We start from the raw sequence: 21330 nt of genomic DNA, 5'->3' as shown, positions 1-21330 counted from the left end.
GTATATTTAAATTTAGTCTTTCTCAAAATTTCTATTCCAGGTTTTACTTATTTTTTGGAAATATGTCATCTATTCCTAATATGATTAACTTCTTCAAATTTACAGTAAAAACTTAGAATAATTATTTATATTTATATAGTGGTTTATCCTCTAAGAACATTCAATATATGAATATAACAAAAATAAATAATTATATAAAATATCTACCTTCAGAATATTCCATATATAAAATGAAGTCTAATATAACATATGATTACTTTATATTTTATTGTATTTATATATTATAGAAATATATTCTATTTAAGTTATATTTAAAATAGTATATTATGTATTTATTATAAATGTTTATATTCTAATTTGCTCTATTATGTATTATATAACTGTATATAATATACATTATGTAGATTGTGTGTGTGTGTACACGTATGTGTATACATGTACATATTCCGTATTGCCAACCTGTGTGGTAGCGAACGTAAGTTTTGTGTCTTGTTTATAAGAGAATAAAAAATATAAAAGGGAAGTGGCTTTTCCAAGTTTACATGGCTAGAAACTGGTTGACCTAGGGCTCAGTTATCACTGTAGCTAGTTCAATAGATTTTTCCCATGGTATTAGCTTGCAATTACTTAAGAAACAATTATTGTGAACATTGAAGTGCTATTTTCTTCTTCTGAACCTTTCTGATATCTTGTTTAAAGCATTTTTTTCTCATTATTATTAACATTATCAGCTGTGGATCTACTCCTGGAATCTGTTCTACATGCATTATTTCTAACTAATTTAATCCTTCCTGCAATAGTACACAAATGAAAAATGCTACTTAAAGGTAGATTCCTACAAAGCTCTCATACCTCGCATCAATCCTGTGAGGTAGATTATTGTCACTTTCCCAATTTAGAGATCAGTAAGACATAGAGATTTAATCAGCATTCAAAATTAGGCTAATGAACTGCAGAATATCCATACTCATATGAGTTGAAATCACTATCTATGAGCTGTGTGATCTTTTCCAAGTTACTTTATTACTCTGAGCCCCAATTTTTGATTTGTAAAATGAACGAAGTAATAGTACTTAAGTTAACAGATGTCTATAATAATTAAATATGTTTAATGTGCTTAGAAAAGTACCTGGAAGAGAATTAGTTGTTTTAATAAAGATCTATTTTAATAGATCTTTTTAATCAGTATCTCTCATATATCCAGTAACAGTAAACAGTAAAATTATATATGAACTTTTCTTAAAAAATCAAAGATATGTCAACACTAACCTTAACTAGTCCCTTATAATAGCTTGTGGCCATAGAGGAAATATCATGTCGAACTCTGAGTTATGTCTATAATGAGTCCAGTTTTCAATACATAAAACTGACATGAAGTAAGCCTGACAGAGTTACACTTAAAACTCAAAGTGAGGCAATAATATATTGTAACTGTCAACTTCTCTGATAACTAAAGAGATGTTTTAAATAATATGTTTACTATTAACAAATACTTTATTTGTGAGAATTTAGAAAGAACTGATTTTTTAAAAGGTAAATATCCATACACTTATTTATCTATCTTTCTTTTCATAAAAAGACACATCCAAATCAGCAGGTTAATTATATCTTGGAGTTCTTCATGCAATGCAGTTATATGGTAGTTGGGTCTGGAATCACCTAAAGCCTGCTTCACTCACATGTCTTGCACCTGTTGGGATATCTGGAAGTATTGAGGGCTAATTGAGCATCTCTCTCTCTCTTTCTCTCTCTCTCTCTCTCTCTCTCTCTCTCTCTCTCTCTCTCTCTCTCTGTGTGTGTGTGTGTGTGTGTGTGTGTGTGTGCATGTTGTCTTTTCATGTAGTGTATCCCCATGGCTAGTTAGGCTTCTTTACAACAGGGTGGTCAGGGTAGTTGGACTATATACATAGCAGGTGACAGGTGATACAGGTGATCTCCCTCAAGGCAAGCATTCCAAAAAAAGAAATGGAAAAGCTGTCAGTATCTTAAAGTCTGGAATGGAAAACAGATGTATAATCATCTAATATTCTATAATTAAAGTAGGCCCAAAGTGTTCCCAGATTCAGGAGGAGAGGGAAATAGATACCATCACTCAATGGGAGAAATGTCAAAGAGTTTGGGGCCATCTTTAATCTGCCACAGCCAATTAAAATGTGTATTTCATAGACTATCCACCATTTTTCTGCATATATATTTCATGTCAATAAAATAGCCTAAGAACTAGGTTACTTAAAACAGAGAAAATATTTTCCAAACATTTAACATTTAATGAATCTATGGTATTTCATTAATGTATATTTATGAACTAATCTTTGTTACTACTGTTTCACATTCTAATTGTCTCTATCATTCCTCATTCTTATAATCAATAGCATAATGAGCATCCTTTCAGTTTAAGTGTTCAAAACTTTCAAAGTAGTTTTCATAAGAACTATCCTAAGAATCAAAATTACTGACTTGAATTCAGTAACCATGCAAGTGTTTTAACGCAGCCATGCAAGTCTTTTAATGTGTGCAGAGAAATGTTTAAACGTGAATATTAAATCTTAAATCCCAGGAGACATCTTTTCCCTATCTATATCAAAGGATTTCAGTAAAACAATCTCGCTGACACTGAAAAGACAATTTTCAGAACACTTCATAGAGCATTTTGAAGAGACAGAATATTTAACATGTCCACAATCACACAATGTTAACGCTCAAACTCTTTTAGCATTTTATGTTCTGTCATGACTTATGTAATGGCTGTAATAATAAAATCACTGAAGAAGAAATCCAAGCTATTTTAGGTAGAATATTCCCATATTTTAAGAAAAAAAATTCTAGACAATAACAAACAAAAATACAAAGAATTCTCTACAGAAGAATATGAGTTGAGATGTACACATAAAAATGTAATCAATAAATTATCAGATTCATAATTTTGAACAAGGCTAGAATTAGCAAAAAGTGGAGCTGGAGAATTCCATTCTACAAAAATTTAGTTCCTCATTGTGAGTGCATACTCCTACCCCAAATTATAGTAATACAAAGATATAACAGTAGTTATAATTTAAAATAATAGGCAGTTTATTTTTGGTCAATCTTTTGGGACATTGCTACATCCCTCAAAGTCATTTGCTGTGTAGAATAGCATTGTATAATTTTGAGAAATTTTGAGAAATTGGAGTTAGCTTTCTAACTTAGTAAACTACAATAACTGATATATTTAAAACTTGAAACCTTAACTACATCAGGAGACATATTGAGTTGTATCAAATCTCTGGGGTCTTGAGCCCCAGTCTACAGAGAACAGCCTTTATATCATTATTGATCTCACATGTGAGGCAATTCTGTAGGAACTAGCAAAGAGTGCCAGGCCATAAGCTTCTTAGTGCCACTGTTTAGGGGTGTGTGTGTGTGTGTGCGCGCGCGCGCGTATGTGGCTTTAGGTATGCATTCAAAGTTAAAAACAGGGCTATTTCTACTCTATTAGAAAGACATAAAGGTATACCTAAATGCTTATATAAACTACTTATAAAGCTATATTTGTTTATTCTATATTGTAAGTTCTATCTTTCTTAACTGAGATCTTATATTTTTATAAATATTTTAATTAAAAGAACTAATCAATGTACTGATAAAGAAAGGCATCTTTAACAGGGTTCACAAGAAATAGCCTAATTATATCTTAAAACTAACTTATGACATAGAGATTGGGTTGGGTAACAAGTTACAGAATGATACAGATCTGAGATTTTTGCGGCTTAGATTTACAATTTTTTACTTGTGAGAAATTTATCCACAAAAAGAAAAGATATGGTATATTTTACACTGAATATAATTTTTTCATGTAAAATATCATCAAAATTAGGCAGGGTGTGGTGGCTAATGCCGGTAATCCCAGCACTTTGGGAAGCCAAGGTGGGTGGATCACCTGAGGTCGAGAGTTCAAGACCAGCCTGGCCAATATGGTGAAATCTTATATCTACTAAAAAAATACAAAATTAGCCGGGCGTCGTGGCATGCACCTGTAATCCCAGCTACTCAGGAGGCTGAGGCAGCAGAATCGTTTGAACCCGGGAGGTGGAGGTTGCAGTGAGCTGAGATCATACCATTGCACTCCAGCCTGGGCTACAAGAGCGAAACTCTGTCTCAACAACAACAAAAAAAAACTATGTATATAAATATTAAAAATATAAAATACATTTGTCAAAAGTATTGTTTCCAAATTTGTTTTTAACTTTGATTCTTTTATGTTCTGTGTAAGTTCTTCAAAGTCAACAATCAAGAAAGGCCAGTAAAGAATACTAAACTTCAATAAGTAACAGTTTTTAATGTCGTTTTGTAGATTAGATTGTCTTTCAGAGACTACCTACTGTAGTTCTTTTGTACTTTTGCCTAATTATTAATTTCTTAACTAGGGTTAAATAAAACAAATAGCCAGAGACATTTTTTCGCTGTTCACTTTACACAAATATAAAGTTCTTTTAATCAACAATGATTTCGTTGTTTTTTTTTAAAGATCATTATGTAATACTTAAGGCAACTGAATCATGTAGGTGGAACAACTAATGAGTAACTTTGCCACGATTTCCACTGGCTGGGTTAATCTGTATTACTTAGAATCAAGTCAGTTCTTTGTTCATCCAGATATTGAAAGAAATAAAGCAACATTCAAATTCATATTTTAGTTTTAAGTAATGCCTAACTTTATGTTTGCACTATCCCTCTGGCAAAATGAACCATTGGAATACACAAGAAAAAGAAAATAAAACAATAAATAAATAATAGATGGACCGGGCGCGGTGGCTCACGCCTGTAATCCCAGCACTTTGGGAGGCCGAGATGGGCGGATCACGAGGTCAGGAGATCGAGACCATCCTGGCTAACACGGTGAAACCCCGTCTCTACTAAAAAAATACAAAAAACTAGCCGGGCATGGTGGCGGGCGCCTGTAGTCCCAGCTACTCGGGAGGCTGAGGCAGGAGAATGGCGTGAACCCGGGAGGTGGAGCTTGCAGTGAGCTGAGATCCGGCCACTGCACTCCAGCCTGGGCGACAGAGCGAGACTCCGTCTCAAAAAAAAAATAAATAAATAAATAAATTAAAAAATAAATAAATAAATAAATAAAATAGATGAAGTTAAAAATTTGTTGAAACTTCCAGCTTTAGGCTTCAAAACCATTTTAATTCATTTATGGATTAATGATAAAAGGGAAAACATGGAATAAGACTCTTCATCTTTTATAGTAAGGCAAATATGTTTAAAAAATAAGTCCTCTATGAATTAGCAACTGGAAAAGAGTATAGATTGGTCTTTCTTATTTCATCCACCAAAGTATTTTAGTATCAATTGTATTTTAAATTTCTAATAGAAAAAAATTGAAACTAGACTTAGAACATAATTTTACCTGGTTAAGTATACGTGAACTCTTTCAAGATAACTTGGGAATAAAATTTTCAATACTTTATTATTTATCTAGATGAAAACAAACAGCATTTTAAACAACTTATTTCTGTACACTTGAGTTTTTTCCCTTGGTAGAGGGGGTAATAACAGATGCTTATATTTACACATTTTTACAAGCAATTTTTAGCCCTAAATCTTTAATAACTAGACGCAGCATACAAAGTGATGAGATCATGCCATGTACCAAACCAAATTCCCACTAAACATAAACATATTCCAAAGTTTGGGTCAAACTTAGAGATCGTTTATTCCAACCGTCTTATTTTGCCAATTTGAAAACTGAGTTCCCAAACAAAATCTGTTCAGAATGGCATAGTTATTGGTAAAATGAGATCAAGATCCTTAGTCTCTTGATTCCTCATTTAGAATTTGTGGAACACGGCCGGGCGCGGTGGCTCAAGCCTGTAATCCCAGCACTTTGGGAGGCCGAGACGGGCGGATCACGAGGTCAGGAGATCGAGACCATCCTGGCTAACACGGTGAAACCCCGTCTCTACTAAAAATACAAGAAAATTAGCCGGGCGAGGTGGCGGGCGCCTGTAGTCCCAGCTACTCGGGAGGTTGAGGCAGGAGAATGGCGTGAACCCGGCGGGGCGGAGCTTGCAGTGAGCCGAGATCGCGCCACTGCACTCCAGCCTGGGGCACAGAGCAACACTCCGTCTCAAAAAAAAAAAAAAATAAATAAAAAAAAAAAAGAATTTGTGGTACACTATGTGCTTTAGATGCATAGTCTTAGTCACTTTAGGTACTATGTAATGTTGGCAATTTAGCATATCTGAAATTAGAAAATGAATGTCAATAAGAATTTTCATCTAGCCAGGCACAACATTTACTAGTGATTCTGCATAGGTATGAACTTAGATTTCAAAAGTGTGTGTGTGTGAGTGTGTATGTGTGTGAGTGTATAAGGGCTTAATGCAAATATAGGTTTCCTGTAATCTAATGTAAATAAATACAAAATTGTCCACTTAAAAATAAGGCAATGGAGATTTTTAAAAAATAAAATGTGTCCAAAATGCAAAATAAATTGGAAGTCAACAGCTTTATTTCAATCAATTATGTATTAATTGTATTTTAAACATCTGATGAGAATTGAGGCTTATGTGACTGATCCATAAAAAAATAATTTTCTGGAATGAGGAATGCTTCAATGAACATGAGAGAAAAATTAGTAATTAAGGAAGGAATTTGTGCTGGGGAATATAGAATATCGTCTGCTAAGTCCCCGCATTATTTGCACTGGACCTTCAACCTGATAAATGAGTTATTCTGCAACTGAGAGCAATTTCTCATACTCTGTTTTCCCAGTTTCCTCCCATTCATAGTACCTTTGTTCCAAAGCCATGCAATTAGTTTAACTGAATAAATGATGTTATCATGCAAAGTATTGTGAATTACTATATGTATCAACATTGTTTATAAATTACTGCACTGAAACTTCTCTAGGTATGCAAATTTGGAAAAACATTTGTAGATCATCTGCTACCCATCTCACAATAATGAAAAATTCTGCCAATGCTTGTTAAAAAATGATGCTAGTGTTGCAAGAGGGCCCTGAGTGGCTTTCAGTAGGAAAGCTAGTACGTTTAATATTAGCATTTCTGCTTGGAAAATTTCTAACTAGGCTGACAAGGGAGTTAATAAATTTGAGTTAGAAAACAAAATTTTTTTTCATATGTATCCCCATGATTACACTGTTTGATACTGATTAGTAAAATCGGTAAAATTTTCTAAAATTGCTTGCATTGGATCATATCCATAAAGATCCTTTTGATGATCATATCCTAAAAAGATACTCACAAATATTTTGACAATACATATGTTGAATGTCCTAGCAATTAAATAATCAAGCTTCTGATTATAAACTTTAATGGACAGCTTACAGTAATGATATATGAGATTCACCTCAATCTGTCTTTTAGGCCATAATGAAGAATTCCTTTTTAATACAATATCATCAAAAACTATATTCCCTAGTACCTATAATCTGAAAAATAAAGACTTGCATAAAAATGAAATGCCATGTCTTTTCACATAAACAGCCCACTATTTCCATATAACTTGAATGAGGTTTTAATATGTATGGAATAAAAAAATGACTAATGGTCTACTTAAGCGCACATGTTAATAAGCACATTCTATGTGCCAGGTAATAATAATATAACTACTTATTATTAAGACATAATATGATTCTATGTGGTAGACATTATTATCATATTTTTAAATGAAGAACTTGAAGTTCATACCATTTGAGTAACTGTCTAAGCTTACATAGGTTCTACATTAGTAAAGTGTTGTATTTATTTCAAGATACATTATTAATCATCAGTTTAGATTGGAGTAGGACCTCCAGATACTTGGCTCAGGATTCACTCTCCTTAAAGAGACTGAATTCTCCACTCTATTTGTTCCTGTCTTCACCAGTTCATGCTAAAGTATGTGTGTCCCTGACCATCTACCATCTGTCACCCTTAAAGTTCTGAAATTTCTTGCTACCTGAATTCCTAAACTGTCCATTGTGTTATAAGAATTAAGCACTATAACAAAGAAATTCCCCCATATATTTAATGTAAACATTCTCTCCACCTCCATGCTTTCTCTGAATGACTCACTATTAAGAACACCACTTAGTGGTGGCACTTTCATCATGTTCTGTGTATTGACTTTTGCAGATTTTTTTTTTTTTATTTCTGTGGTCAATGTTTTCCATTATCTCTGCAGATAGTATTCAGAGATTATTGCTAATGTCAACATTTAAATCAAACCCTTCCATGCTCTCCTCTGATCCTTTTGGTTGCCCTTCATTGAACCTCCACTGCCCACAATTTATCAAATATTGGCATGCGACTTGTACTATTTATTTAAATTCCAAACTTTGCTATGTTCCTTGAGCAACTTGTATGAGCAGCCAAACATTCCATCAATTCATCTGTCTAATCATGTTCCTGGTATGTTTATCAACATCTTCTCTACTCCACTTCAATTCAGCCACTTCCATACTCAGACCTTGAACTCTGTCAACACATAAAAGCAATCCAATTCCACAATCATCTTATTACTCTGTTTTCATGTTGCTGATAAAGACATACTCAGGCCTGGGCAATTTACAAAAGACAGCAGTTTAATTCACTTACAGTCGCATGTGGCTGGAGAGGCCTCACAATTATGGTGGAAGGCAAGGAGGAGCAAGTCACATCTTACATGGATGGCAGCAGGCAAAGAGAGAGCTTGTGCAGGGAAACTCCCCCTTATAAGACCATCAGATCTCCTAAGACTTATTCACTATCATGAGAACAGTATGAGAAAGACCTGTCCCCCATGATTCAATTACCTCCCACTGGGTCCCTTCCACAACACATGGGAATTCAAGATGAGATTGGGTGGGGACACAGCTAAACCATATCAAGTATTAATTAAAGCATTCCACTCTGAACCAACCCTGGTTCCTTTCTGTTTGCTCATTCTTCTGCCATTTCAATGTCATCAAGATACGCAATTCATCTTTCTACTTTTTTCCACTTTGTTGATGTTATTTTTAATTATCCCCTTATTTTTAATGTCTTCATAGTCTGGTTTAGGTTGCTAATTTACTAAGCTACTTTTTCTAGCTTTAATTTTATGAATCTTTCTGGAAATATTCCAATATTGAAAGAATCTAATTTTGGATATTCTCTACACTGGCACCCAAGCAAACTTGTGTTGCTAAACAAAGTCATATAAAAACATATATTGTTTCTTACCACAAATTCATAAAGGACAAAAACAAAAATCAAGGGATAGAAACACCAGGCAATATTTTCACCTAATTATTCTACAACTCTCTTCAATGGCTAAATAAAATATTTTCTTTCATTCTACTTCTAACTTTTCCCATCATTCTCAGAAGATTATTTTGTTTTCCAATTTTCAGGGAAAATGCAGTTATCAAATGAAAACATATTTTTTTTACAGTTACCCAGTACAAAGTCCTACCTATATCTAGTGGCATGTTGTCCAGGCCATCACAGCAAGAAAAATCTGGGCAGCATCAGGGATTATGTGCATGGGCTCATGGAAAAATGCTACTAAATGTTGAGAGCTATGAGAATAATTCCTATAAGAACACAGGAAAATGGAATTGAAAATGATTTTAAGTACTGGGAGAACTCACAGCCTTTGAGTTTTGGCCAAAAAGGGCCCAAAATGCATATAGAGTCAGTAAGTGATCAAATAAGACTGTAATGGTCAGAGTTCTTAAGAAGCTCAGAAACAGCCATCAAATTCTCATTTTAAAAGGCTGAAAATCTACCCTGCATACAACATTCAAACTTAGCATGTGAAAAACCTGGGATAAAAGAAGGAGGAGGCCAAGGTAAAAGTTGGACTGGGTGAAAAGAAAGCACATACTAGAATATATAGTGACAGTGAAATACCACCTATAAATTTAAAAGGACCCTCCAAAAAGGTAATAACTATAAATCCTTAGGTAGAAATAAAAACAAAAGACAATAAAAACTACCACAAAAATCTTCGGAGTGAGGGTAAAACTAATAGATCCTGAAGTAGCTACCCAGAAAGTTCACATTTTGAGTTGTTCATGGTGCTAACAGGTAAGCAAACACTGAAGCTGTAAAATTTGGAAAGTAGCCTGACTTTACCACTCTCTTCACATGAAGCTGGTATTATCCAAACATGAGGAAGAAATTTGATTTATTCAAAGTTATCCTGAGAAAGAATACAATTTAATCAAACTTTTTACAAGAAAAACTAAAAACATTAGAAGAATAGGGGCTACAAATCATATAAAAATGATCATCTATCTTTAAAAGTACAATAAAGTAAATTAACAAAGCAATATAATATCAAAATAATAAAACAGAAAAAAATAAGATTGCTTGGAAATTAGACAGCTAGATAATAAGAGGCAGAAAAAATAAGAACTGACAAAAATCAGAAAATACTAGGAAAAAAGCCACTTTACAAATAAAAACCAACTTCAGAAATAAAGCCTAACTTAAGAAAAACATAAGAACAAAATGCACACCACAACAAGTGCAGTAAATAGAGAATGAAAAGGGAAAATAATAAAATTTTAAAATGACAAACACGATTTGAAGTGAATTATATATGCAGAGCATAATTGAAAATGCAGCATACATATTTGAGATCCTTGCAAAGTAAAACCAACTAAATAGATCAGGGCAGATATTTAGTTAATAGAAATAAAAGGAAATTGTATATACACAATGCATGGTATATAACAAAAATAAATGTTCAATAAACATTTATTATTTGACTAAATTAAACTTTCTAATTCAGCTTTTTGTCTCTTTAAACACAGACTGATCTCACATTCATGTTAATTGATTTATTTTGAAGCCTAGCATTTCATCAAGGTGTATACCTATATGAGAATATTTCTCAATTTGTAAGTAGTTGGCATCTCTCTGGGAACTATAATAACTTGGTTATGTTTAAATGTATAAGAATTCAATTCTTCATGAGAATGAAATTGCTTTAAAGCTTTCTTCATAATAAGCAAAGAAAATTAAAATCGGAAATCATTTGATAATTTTGAAAAATCTGTTTTCTTGTAGTTTCATGTTCTTATTAAACTGGTTGCGTTTTTAGAGAAATTTGGTAATTTCACATGAATGGGGAAAATAATCTCTATGTTTGCTTTTTAATTAGTGTGTTCATTTTGCTGAGTCTGCTGTTCTCTCTTTGTTTTCTAATTATGACAGAGAATCTGAAACAGATGCAGATGAAGAATGACCTACTTGAAAATTTACCAGCCAAGCCTGTAAGCTGTGTAGAGTAGTGTCAACACAAAGGAACTATCAATTCGGGTGGATTCCAATGTGCAACTGCAGTCATTCGTATGGATTGGTGTCAGACTTTCAAGCATTTGGCCTTATTTATTGAACAACCTAATAATTCAAAATGGTAATGGGAAGAGGGTGGAGTAGGAAGATTAGGATAGACTCTGAAACCAAGGTCGTTAGGGCTTCTATCTGAATTTCAGAATAAATATTTATTAGTGTCCTTTCTCTTGTATGTAGACAATAAGTATATATACAGATAGCTGTCTAAAAATGAAGTGTTAAGCTGGAATTAGATATTGAAACTGAGTACCAATATTATTTTTAGTCAGTTTCCCTTAGGATACTATTTTGTGAAGAGAATCTATTATTCATGTGAATATTAATTAAAACTTTTAAAATAATCACTGAAAATGTAGCCTCTGACCTGCAGAATATATCCAGTGTATGTTCTCAAGTCCTTGTGCTAGATGCAAATTAAAGATGAGTAATGCAAATTGAAATTTCCATGAAATGAATCATTCTGCATAATGAGCTCTACAAATTCCACATTTTATCCAATACCAAAAATAAATAAATAAATAAATAAAACTCAAATGCTTACCAAGCTAAATGATGCTGAAACTGTTTATCAGCTGAATAATGGCAGCCAGCAATTAAAAACAGATAAGTTTTGCAGAAAGCAGCAAGATATTTAAAGAGCAGATATTTTACAAATATTATAAGAAAAAGAAAATTTCTAGAACTCTTTTATATATGTTAAAATAGAAAACTAAAGAAGAAAGGAAATTTTTACAAGCAAAATCATTACAACACATTTTAAAAATCTACAAATGGTAAAATAGTATTATGTATCTTTAACTTTTATATTTTCAGAATAGATTATAATGACCATATAATTGAGTCTTCTATGTAACTCCACTCTGGCACTCCATTTACAATTTATTTAAAGTTTCTGGAAACCTCAGGTTATTCACATGTAAGTGGATTTCTATGAGAATGAACACAATAATAAGTGTTTAATATCAGGCAAACCAAATGACACGCAGAAGTAAATGCTGCTTTTTTATGTTCCTCTATTGTAACCCATTTAGTCAACATAAGAGAAAAATAAAAAATCACAACTACATCCACCACTCCAAAAATGATTATATTCATAGTAAACTATGTCCCTACTGTCTATATTCTTAGATAAGTCGTAACACAAAATAGCTACCCTTTCCTCTAGAATAATTGATCAAATAAGGAATGTCCATTGAAACCATAAAACATGAAAGGAACATAGATACAAATAAGGTAAACAATTTATAATTTGTATTCGTGTTAGGTTAAAACTAGCTTACATAACAGATAACACCAAAATATCAAGAGCTTAATATAATTTTATTTTTCACTAAATTATAATTGCTGGTGGGAAGAGGTTTGTGCTGCTTGATGTATTGCCCTTTGTGGATTCATTGACTGATGAATGAAGACTATGCTTCTTCTTTAAGTTCGTGTTCCAATATCTCCCTGAGAGTGATCCTCAATTCAGCAGGTAGGGGGAACTGCAAAGACAATATAGAGTATGAGATGTGTCAAGTTGTGTTAGAATAGTCCTGAAAAAGGCTTACATCACTTATCTCCGTATGTCAGTGGCCAAGGCTTACTCTTTTGGCCACAACTAATTGCAAGGGAGACTAAAACCAAAGGGAAACTTGTTACTGGACCTCCTAGTTTATCTGTTCCTAAAAAATGTCAGAATTGAATATATAGATAGCAAACATATCGTCTTTTTATACGGTTATGTGTATAATACACTATTAAAATATTTTATATTCATATACTTGTTACAAAATGAGGAGCTTTTGTCAGTGCATATACATTATCACAGTGAATATGCAGTATTGAATCTTAAAATAATATTTTGTTTAAAGAGATGAATATTCTGGATTGTGGCATATGTTTATAAAAAGCTGGGAATCTAATTAATAACCTTTATAATCTGTGTTATATAAATGCAGTACTTCCCATTATTAATGATAGTTTCTAGTGTGAGTGAGGGGAAATAAAAACCTTAGACACAAAATAGTAATTTTGACAGGCCTTAATCAAACTATAAGCACATTTTAAAAGATTCTTAGGTTTGAGATATTTATCTAAGAAACAAAAGGAATACTTTTAAGTTAATTAAGAACAAAAGTTGAATATCAAAAAATGAAACTTACCTTCATTCACATTATCTGATATGTTTAAGTATTTTACTTATCCACTTATAATTTGTTGTGCAAAAGGTATTACAATTTTTTTTCAGATAAAATATTTGAGATCAAAAAATGTGTTTGAACATAGAAAATAAAATTTATGTTTTCTATGTGCCAATATTCTCCACTAAATTTGGGATTAAGCAATTGAGATCTTACATTAGTTAACATTATAATTCCCACAATTTAAGATTTAAGAAACTATAAGAAATCTAATAAAGAGACAAAATATGATGTACAGCTTATAAAGAATTAATAAAGACAATTCTTTATAATAGAATTGCTTAAAATAGAGAAAATATTGCATTATTTTATTCGGTGTTTTAGATTCTTTGAGTTTAGATGATATTTCATATATGCTCAATTTTTAAAAACGATGTATTATCTATCAGTCAGATAATCTGAAAATCAAATGCAGATGAACACAAGAAATTTCTTTGCTAAATATGATTCATTTTGAGGTTGTACACACAATTAATTCATAAAGTTTTAAATTTAAAGTTAAAGATTAAACTAGATGTATTTAGAGTCAGTCTCTAAACCTACAGGCCTTTCATTTGGAACACACTTCCATTGAAATTGGAAACACAGAACTTTATACCTGAATGAAAATCATAGCTTTGGGAAGAGAGGGAGAGGTACACACACACACACACACACACACACACACAGACACACACAGAGAGAGAGAGAGAGAATACTACTATTGGAGAAAATAAGTATCTCATCCCCAGTGTCATCATAACGATACTCATGAGAACTGATGACAATAATAATTACTTTTTGCATTTTTAAACTTTCAAGTATATTAGATAGTTGATATGGATCTCTAGTGTTGTACCCTAAAAAAAATGCCTTTTTGTTATTTTAAAGTAGAATATTTTTTGGCATTCCTGAGAACAGAGGCTGTGGTAAGTAGATATTAGTCTCAATACAGTCACCCTAGGTAGTTATTCAGAGTATAAACATCCATTTTCCCATACAAGCAGGAATCTTCTCAGATGGAGAATCAAACGAATTACAAAGTTCTGTAAAAATAAAAGTCTGTGACTTTATTACCATAAAGAAAAATATGTCAAGAACCATTGAATTGTGGTAATGTGCATAATAAAATGTCACTTACAAAATTGTATTTTATTGTCTTCCTTACTCATCGTACTCATTCTCTTTTCCAATACTCCCATTACCTTTTCACATCCTTCTCCCTTATAATGCCCTACTCCCAATGAAAAGAAGTCATAATTTGTAGGTGGCAAAGTGTTTCTTGTAAAATATCCATTCATTATATAGAGAATAAACCAGTGGTAAACATTTAATGATATTTTTCTTGTTGCTGGAAAGGGGAGTTATATCTGAAATTATAGGACTTCAGTTTTGTTATAAGGTTTCTTGAAGCTGATAAGAATGTATTAGTTATTTTAGGCTCTAAATAGTTATTCTTTGTAATAAAATAACACTGCTTAGAATTTAGTAAGTAATATTTCAGACATCACATACATTTTTTATAAAGAAAAAATGTTAAACAGGAAAATGATGAATATTACCTTAAAGCCAGATCAGGATTCAGGGATTTCAGTTTTAGTAACAAAAATGTGATTTTTATGAAATTTTTAAAATGTCTCTGAGATTAGAATGTCATATCCCAATAATTAGCTTAAGATGCTTGAAAAATAAAAATATTTTGGTATACATAAAATAGTTGCTGGTTATGAGTGTTAATAAATAGTACTTTAAATAATTTTAAATTTCATAGATTTTCTAAAAGGTTAGTTTCTCATATATTTGAATTGTTACTTTACCAAGTTTTTTCCGTTAATTATATCTTAGTTTTTTATAAAATAATTCATAAATTTCATATAATTTGATTTATTATGATGAAAAACCTCATTTTATGTAATAATATGTAAATTGCTATCTATGCTAATATTTTGTAAACTTAGAATATTGTAGGTTTGAGATAGCATAAAATATTATGTCTATGTTTTTTCAGATCAGTAATAAATTATAAATAAATCAAGTAAACAAGATGCCATTTCATGAATTCTTGAAAACATCAAACATTTATGAAGAGCACTTAGTAACATATTAAGAACCTAATCAAGTATAAGAATTACATAATAAAATGTATGAATTAATAAAAATATATTTTCCCTAAAATATTTGCCTTAATTTATATCATATTAGTGACTGACTTCAATTCATAGGGTACAATTATTACACATATCTCTTATGAAACTTCTGATAATTTGAAATTCATTTGTGTTAGCTTCCAAATAGAAGAAGTCTATGTTAAATATACACTTAAATAAGAAACAAAGAGAGATCAATGAACTCACCAACGTTTCTCCCATATGGAAAATATTTGTCACATTTCTTCTTATGTTTTTCTCTTGGGAATCCGCTTATTTTTCTCTTTGAAACCTCTTTAACAATAAGACTGAATCATGGAGCTTTACTTAATTACCTCACATATGTAGGCTCTCTCTTTCTAGATCTTGTTTGTGCTTCCTAGAAACAAGGGGTATGAGACATTCTACACCAAAGAAAATGAGAAAAAAAACAATATGGAGAAATTTAAGATTATTTCCCAGAGAAATCCTGGGAACCTACACCAACACAGGGTAACTTTGGCATTATAAAAATCAAGAAGGGCATATTTAGGCAGAGACTGATTAAGAGATTCTGGCTCCTCATTTTTTCCCAAGGAATCCGGTTTCTCAGAAGAGAGGTAAAACATAGCTCGCATATGGGAGAGAGAGAGAGTTGATCTTCAAATGATAGTGAAGTTAGAAATGAGAAGACCTGGAGTCAGAATCTGTGGAATATACAACTTAACTAGGAAGTATACATTAATAGAAGACTTACCTAAGGAAAATGGTATTTACAGAATGAGGGAGAAACAGAGGGGATAGATTGGAAGACTAATGGGCCCAGACTACATCCAGATAAAAGGCCACAAATTACAATAGCTGTATACAGTTTTATTGGAAGCAGCAATGATAGAAAGCATTGCCTAGAGACCAGGAAAGTGGAGTGACCTCACAAAAGAGTAAATGGGAAATATAGGATGGTGCATATGACTGGTGAGGATATATATGTTTTCCTTTGTCCCTAGATACCAGCTTTGGATGACTTGGATCTTTTGAATGCCTCTGGATTTTAAGATTAATACCTTTTTTAACAAAAATGAAAAAAAAAAATCAACCATTATCTTTTTGAGCATTTCTTCTTTCCCTTTCTATATCTCTGTTTAAAGCTGATTTGAGAACATGTTAAAATATATCACACTATCCTTCCAGTAAACTTCTTCCATATTTTCTGTTTTTGTGAACTGTATTCTATACAATTTATTTTATCTTTCATAAATGTGTTAATTTTTTTCTTTAACTGTGTCTAATCTGCTAGCTAATCTATTATTGATTTTTAAACTTTGTACCATTATTTTTTTATTCCATTTAAAAAAATATTCATGCTCTATTCTCAGAATTTTAACCTTATATACTAATACTTCAGCTGTACTAAACATGTTTGTTTTATATTTATGTCTGATGATTGCAATAAGTCTATTGGACCTATTTCTACTGTTTCAGGGAAATCGTTATCTTAGAAAGTTTAGGTATAAAATTTACTCTGAATTTGCTCAGTACATTGGAAATACAGTAGTAAGTGAATCATATTATTCATTTATTTGTTTTTTTACTATTTTTCTCCTCACTTGCTATCAAAATCTATTTATTTTTCTTCAGTCCTTGCTCATTTTACTCTTTGCATTAGTTTATTTTTCTTCTCCTTTCTTTTCTTACAACTTGCTCCTTCCATTCTCACAATTTGCCTGTCTCTTCATCTGAACCGTTACCTTCTTTCTTATATCTGTATCTGTAATTTAAAAACAAGTTACAAAATGTTCCCAGGAAATTGAGTAAATTACCTGCAGGTCTGTAATTGTTAAAAGGGTACATGTCTCAGAGGAACCAAATAAATAAATTTGACTTTTCTTTCTAACAGTCAGTCTAGTCTAACACTGACTTTCCCCCTATCTTAAAATAAGTAGCTCAGCATTCTGGATCCTTCACACACACACACAAATTACTTAACCAGTATTTATGAAAATAAAGGTTTTCCAGATCTTAAGGTTTTCTATGCTCCTACAACAGATCAGTAAGGAGTAACAGAAGTCATGCTCTTTATGTATTTACATATTAATGCCATTTTCTCAACATTTACCTAATATTGTTAGAAGAAAATAAAAAATACTAGGTGAAGATGATTTACATTTTCTGAAAGTATTAAGGATATACCCTATCCTTACATCACTCTTCCTTTACATAATGCTGCAGATGAAAAATACGATTCAAAATTTCAATGATAGTTTTTCTCCTAATGAGCTGGTATTCATCATCTCTACAAAAAATGAAAACTGGATAACTGCTTAAGTTATCCTTTTGTGTCTTTTTTCTGTGAAACTTAGAGACACATTTGAAGCTCATGCATTAAAAAGGCATTGAGATGTATGTTGTGTGAGTGTGCTATTTTCTCCTTTGACTATGATTTTCTATTTTTGTTTTACTATCTCATTTTCTATAACTTTTATGATAAGCCAGCAGCCTTAAAACTTTTGCAGAAAAGGAGCGTACATATAAATACAAATCAGCTTGGAAATGGGTCTTTGCAAATAAGTTATCAGGTTCTAAAGCTTAAAACCATCCCACATACATTTTATGTTTTCATGACAAAAATTATTGCTCTTCATGGTCTTTTTTTTCTGACCAGAAATAAGCTGGACAACCTAACTATAAATTAAATTCTCTGCTTACTCATACCATGAAAATAGATATTAACATTTCAATAACATTACAATCTATTATTTCTGTCATATCCTATTATTGGTCTCACCTAAAATTATAGAATTATTTTGATTATAATTAAAAATGGACACTAAAAATCATGAACATTAAACAATCCAAGAGATAAATTTATATGAAGGTCCTGTTTTCTATCCATCTTAATTCTGTCATTTTTATTTTAGTCATAATGTGATTGACCTTACGGAAAATAATCTCATACATAAAAATATTGTTAACTATATGGGGATGAGGTAGGGAGTTTTGATTTTATGTACTATTGAATAAAGAAAAATAGTTTTAAATGTTGTTTTATTCGAAGAAATCACTATTGTTTAATTTTTGCATGTCTGGTTTTCCGTAGCCTATCAAATATAGTGCTAGCTATAAAATATGTAATTTAAAAACAAATATTTTATATGGTTGAAAAATATATATTTATTTTATAATAAATAAGGCATAATGTCTTTCTGCTAACATCTAATAGGCCATCAATAGTGCTACAAAATAAAAGAAGGAAATGCAAGTCTGTCAGAGAAATGGATCAACTGATGGCTCATTTGAGTCTAATTCATCCAAATTTGTTGATTCATTTGTTTTTTCTCTTTGGTTTCTTTGTTTTTCACTTTCTATCAGCTCACTTAAGAAACATTCAGCTCTGAAATTTATATAATTATAGTATAATGCTATAATAGGAGATATTTACATTATAATGATATTAATATAATTGGATTATGGTTATATCTCTAATGATGTTTTATGCTCCCGTTTTTTAGTGTCCAATTTTAATTGGCTTATATTTATGATGTAGTAAACAAATTTACAAAAAAGTGAATGAAATAACTCATATAACAATATGATTTTCTGTTAATCATAATATTTCAAATCTGTTTATATGATTTTAAACACGTCATTCTATTATATTAGTAAATCATATTTTTACCAATTAGTATTACATATGATTAAAGAAATAACAAATAGGTACTTCCTAACTAATGGGAACTTACGTTTTGCCAAAGAATGGAGAACATTGCAGACACATATTTCTCAGAAACTTTGGCATGCAAAATATCAGTAGACATTATGTTTCAACTCCTTAAATACTCCTAATTTCTGCATATCAGTGATTATTTCACGTAAATTATTTCCAATAAGTTAAACTTTTATCACTGGATGCTGCAAACAAATCATTATTAAAACTCACTACAGAACTTTAGGTTATTTCGTTTGTTTGTTTCCAAGATGACAGATTAGAGGCCGTCAACATACCTCAGCCACGTAGAAATGGCAAAACAATTCAACTCAGTGAGCTTTAAATCAAAAAGGAAAGTGGGAATTCACTGGAAGAGTGAAGGACACGCCAGACACGGGGGAGAAGAAGGTGTGCAAGTAGTTCTCACGATGATGTTTGGCTGATAAAATGGGTGAAGCCTCAATATCTGAGAGGGGTAGCTATTCTCCCTCTGTGTATCATCTTTTCAGTAGTGATCTTTGTAACCCAGGCCAAGGGAGAGTATCTGTTTCTCCCAAGCCCAGGGGATAGATCGGGGAGACACAAAGAGACACAGAGAAGAAAAGACACTGGCAAAAGTTCAGGCATTTTCTCAGACCCAGAACTGAGAGGAGGAGGCAATCTTCAATCAGAGCTCAAAAAAGTCAGTCATTGTTTGACAACCTGACAACCATGGCCACTGCAGACATTGGCCCGGCCAGTCTAAGGCCGGAGATTGGAGTGCTTGCTCTGGGTAGGGTAAGAGCCCCACAGTCCGAATTCAGCAGTTAATGTGGAGAGCACAACAGAAACAGGTGCTGGGATTAAGCTCTCTCCCATTGCAGAACTTGAGCAGAAGTAAAGTTGCTGAAACCTAGGCTTCTTCTGAGTGGTATGGCTTATAACTAGTGACAACTTAGCAACCTGGATCCAGTCTGTGTGTTTCGTTGTGGAGTGCCCCAGTCAGCCCCCTTGGTCAGTTTGGGGATGGTGTCCCATCAGCTCTAAGAAGGGGGTAGGAGGTGAAATCTACTCTCTTAGATATCTAACCTTTGGTGTGGACTGCCACTAACAAGAGGGTAGCACAGACTGACAAAGCCACCCTTGGGTCAAAGGAAATGTGAATGTGGTGCCAGTCACTGACAGAGAAAATAAGGCCACAGTAAGGACTTGTAGTCGGGGTCATCTCTTGCCCACTCCCCGCTGTCCCCAGTAACTGCTGAAGACGGTAGCAGCTCTTCCACTGGGGCCCAGAGAGCATGGGCTGAAAGAGGTGCTTCGCAGGCTTCTCCAGCGTTCCACCCCTGCCGAAGACCAACGTAGCTGGGGACGAATATTTTTCGTGCTTCTCCCTTTACTCTATTGCTGCAGAAGACAAACCGAGTAAGAGCCTACCTGCCGGCTCTTACTCTGAAGCGCCATCTACTGGAAATCAGACTGAATTATACCACCGCTACACCAAGCAATCTTGAGAAAGCCATCTGAAACCGAGGACCCTGCACAGAGCCTTGTACCTGTGAAAGCACTCAGAAATGATGCCAATTGAACATTCACAAAATACACCGCAGTCATGCCCCTGAGGGAAGAAAGAATAAACAATAAAAAATCAAAGCAATAGCAAATTCAAAAAAGGAAGCACCAGCTCCCTCGTTTGAGAATCAGTGCAAGAACTCCAACAATACAAAAAGTCAGAGTTTTGTCACCTCCAAAGGACCCCAGTAGCTCCCTAACAATGAATATTAACCAGAATAAAATATCTAAATGACATATATAAAACTTAGAATGTGGATGGCAAGAATAATAAATGAAATCCAAGAGAAAGTTGTAATCCAACATCAAGGAAATGGGAAAAAAAAAAAATCCAGGATTTGGAAGATGACACAACTATATGAAGACAGAACTGAACAGAAATTCTGGAACTGAAAAATTCATTACAGGAATTTCAAAATATAATTGGAAACCTTAACAACAGACTAGACCAAACAGATGAAAGAATTTAAGAG

General features: G+C 32.6%; 1 pseudogene; it reads right to left on the bottom strand.

Moving 5' to 3' along the window:
* Positions 1-21330, bottom strand: part of LOC699539 (phosphoserine aminotransferase pseudogene) — a 151625-nt pseudogene that overhangs the window by 117606 nt on the left and 12689 nt on the right.

Source organism: Macaca mulatta, chromosome 2 (assembly GCF_049350105.2).
Source record: "Macaca mulatta isolate MMU2019108-1 chromosome 2, T2T-MMU8v2.0, whole genome shotgun sequence".
Lineage (NCBI taxonomy): Eukaryota > Metazoa > Chordata > Mammalia > Primates > Cercopithecidae > Macaca > Macaca mulatta.
Note: the sequence above shows the minus strand (reverse complement) of the source record. Positions and strands in the feature narration are given on the sequence as shown.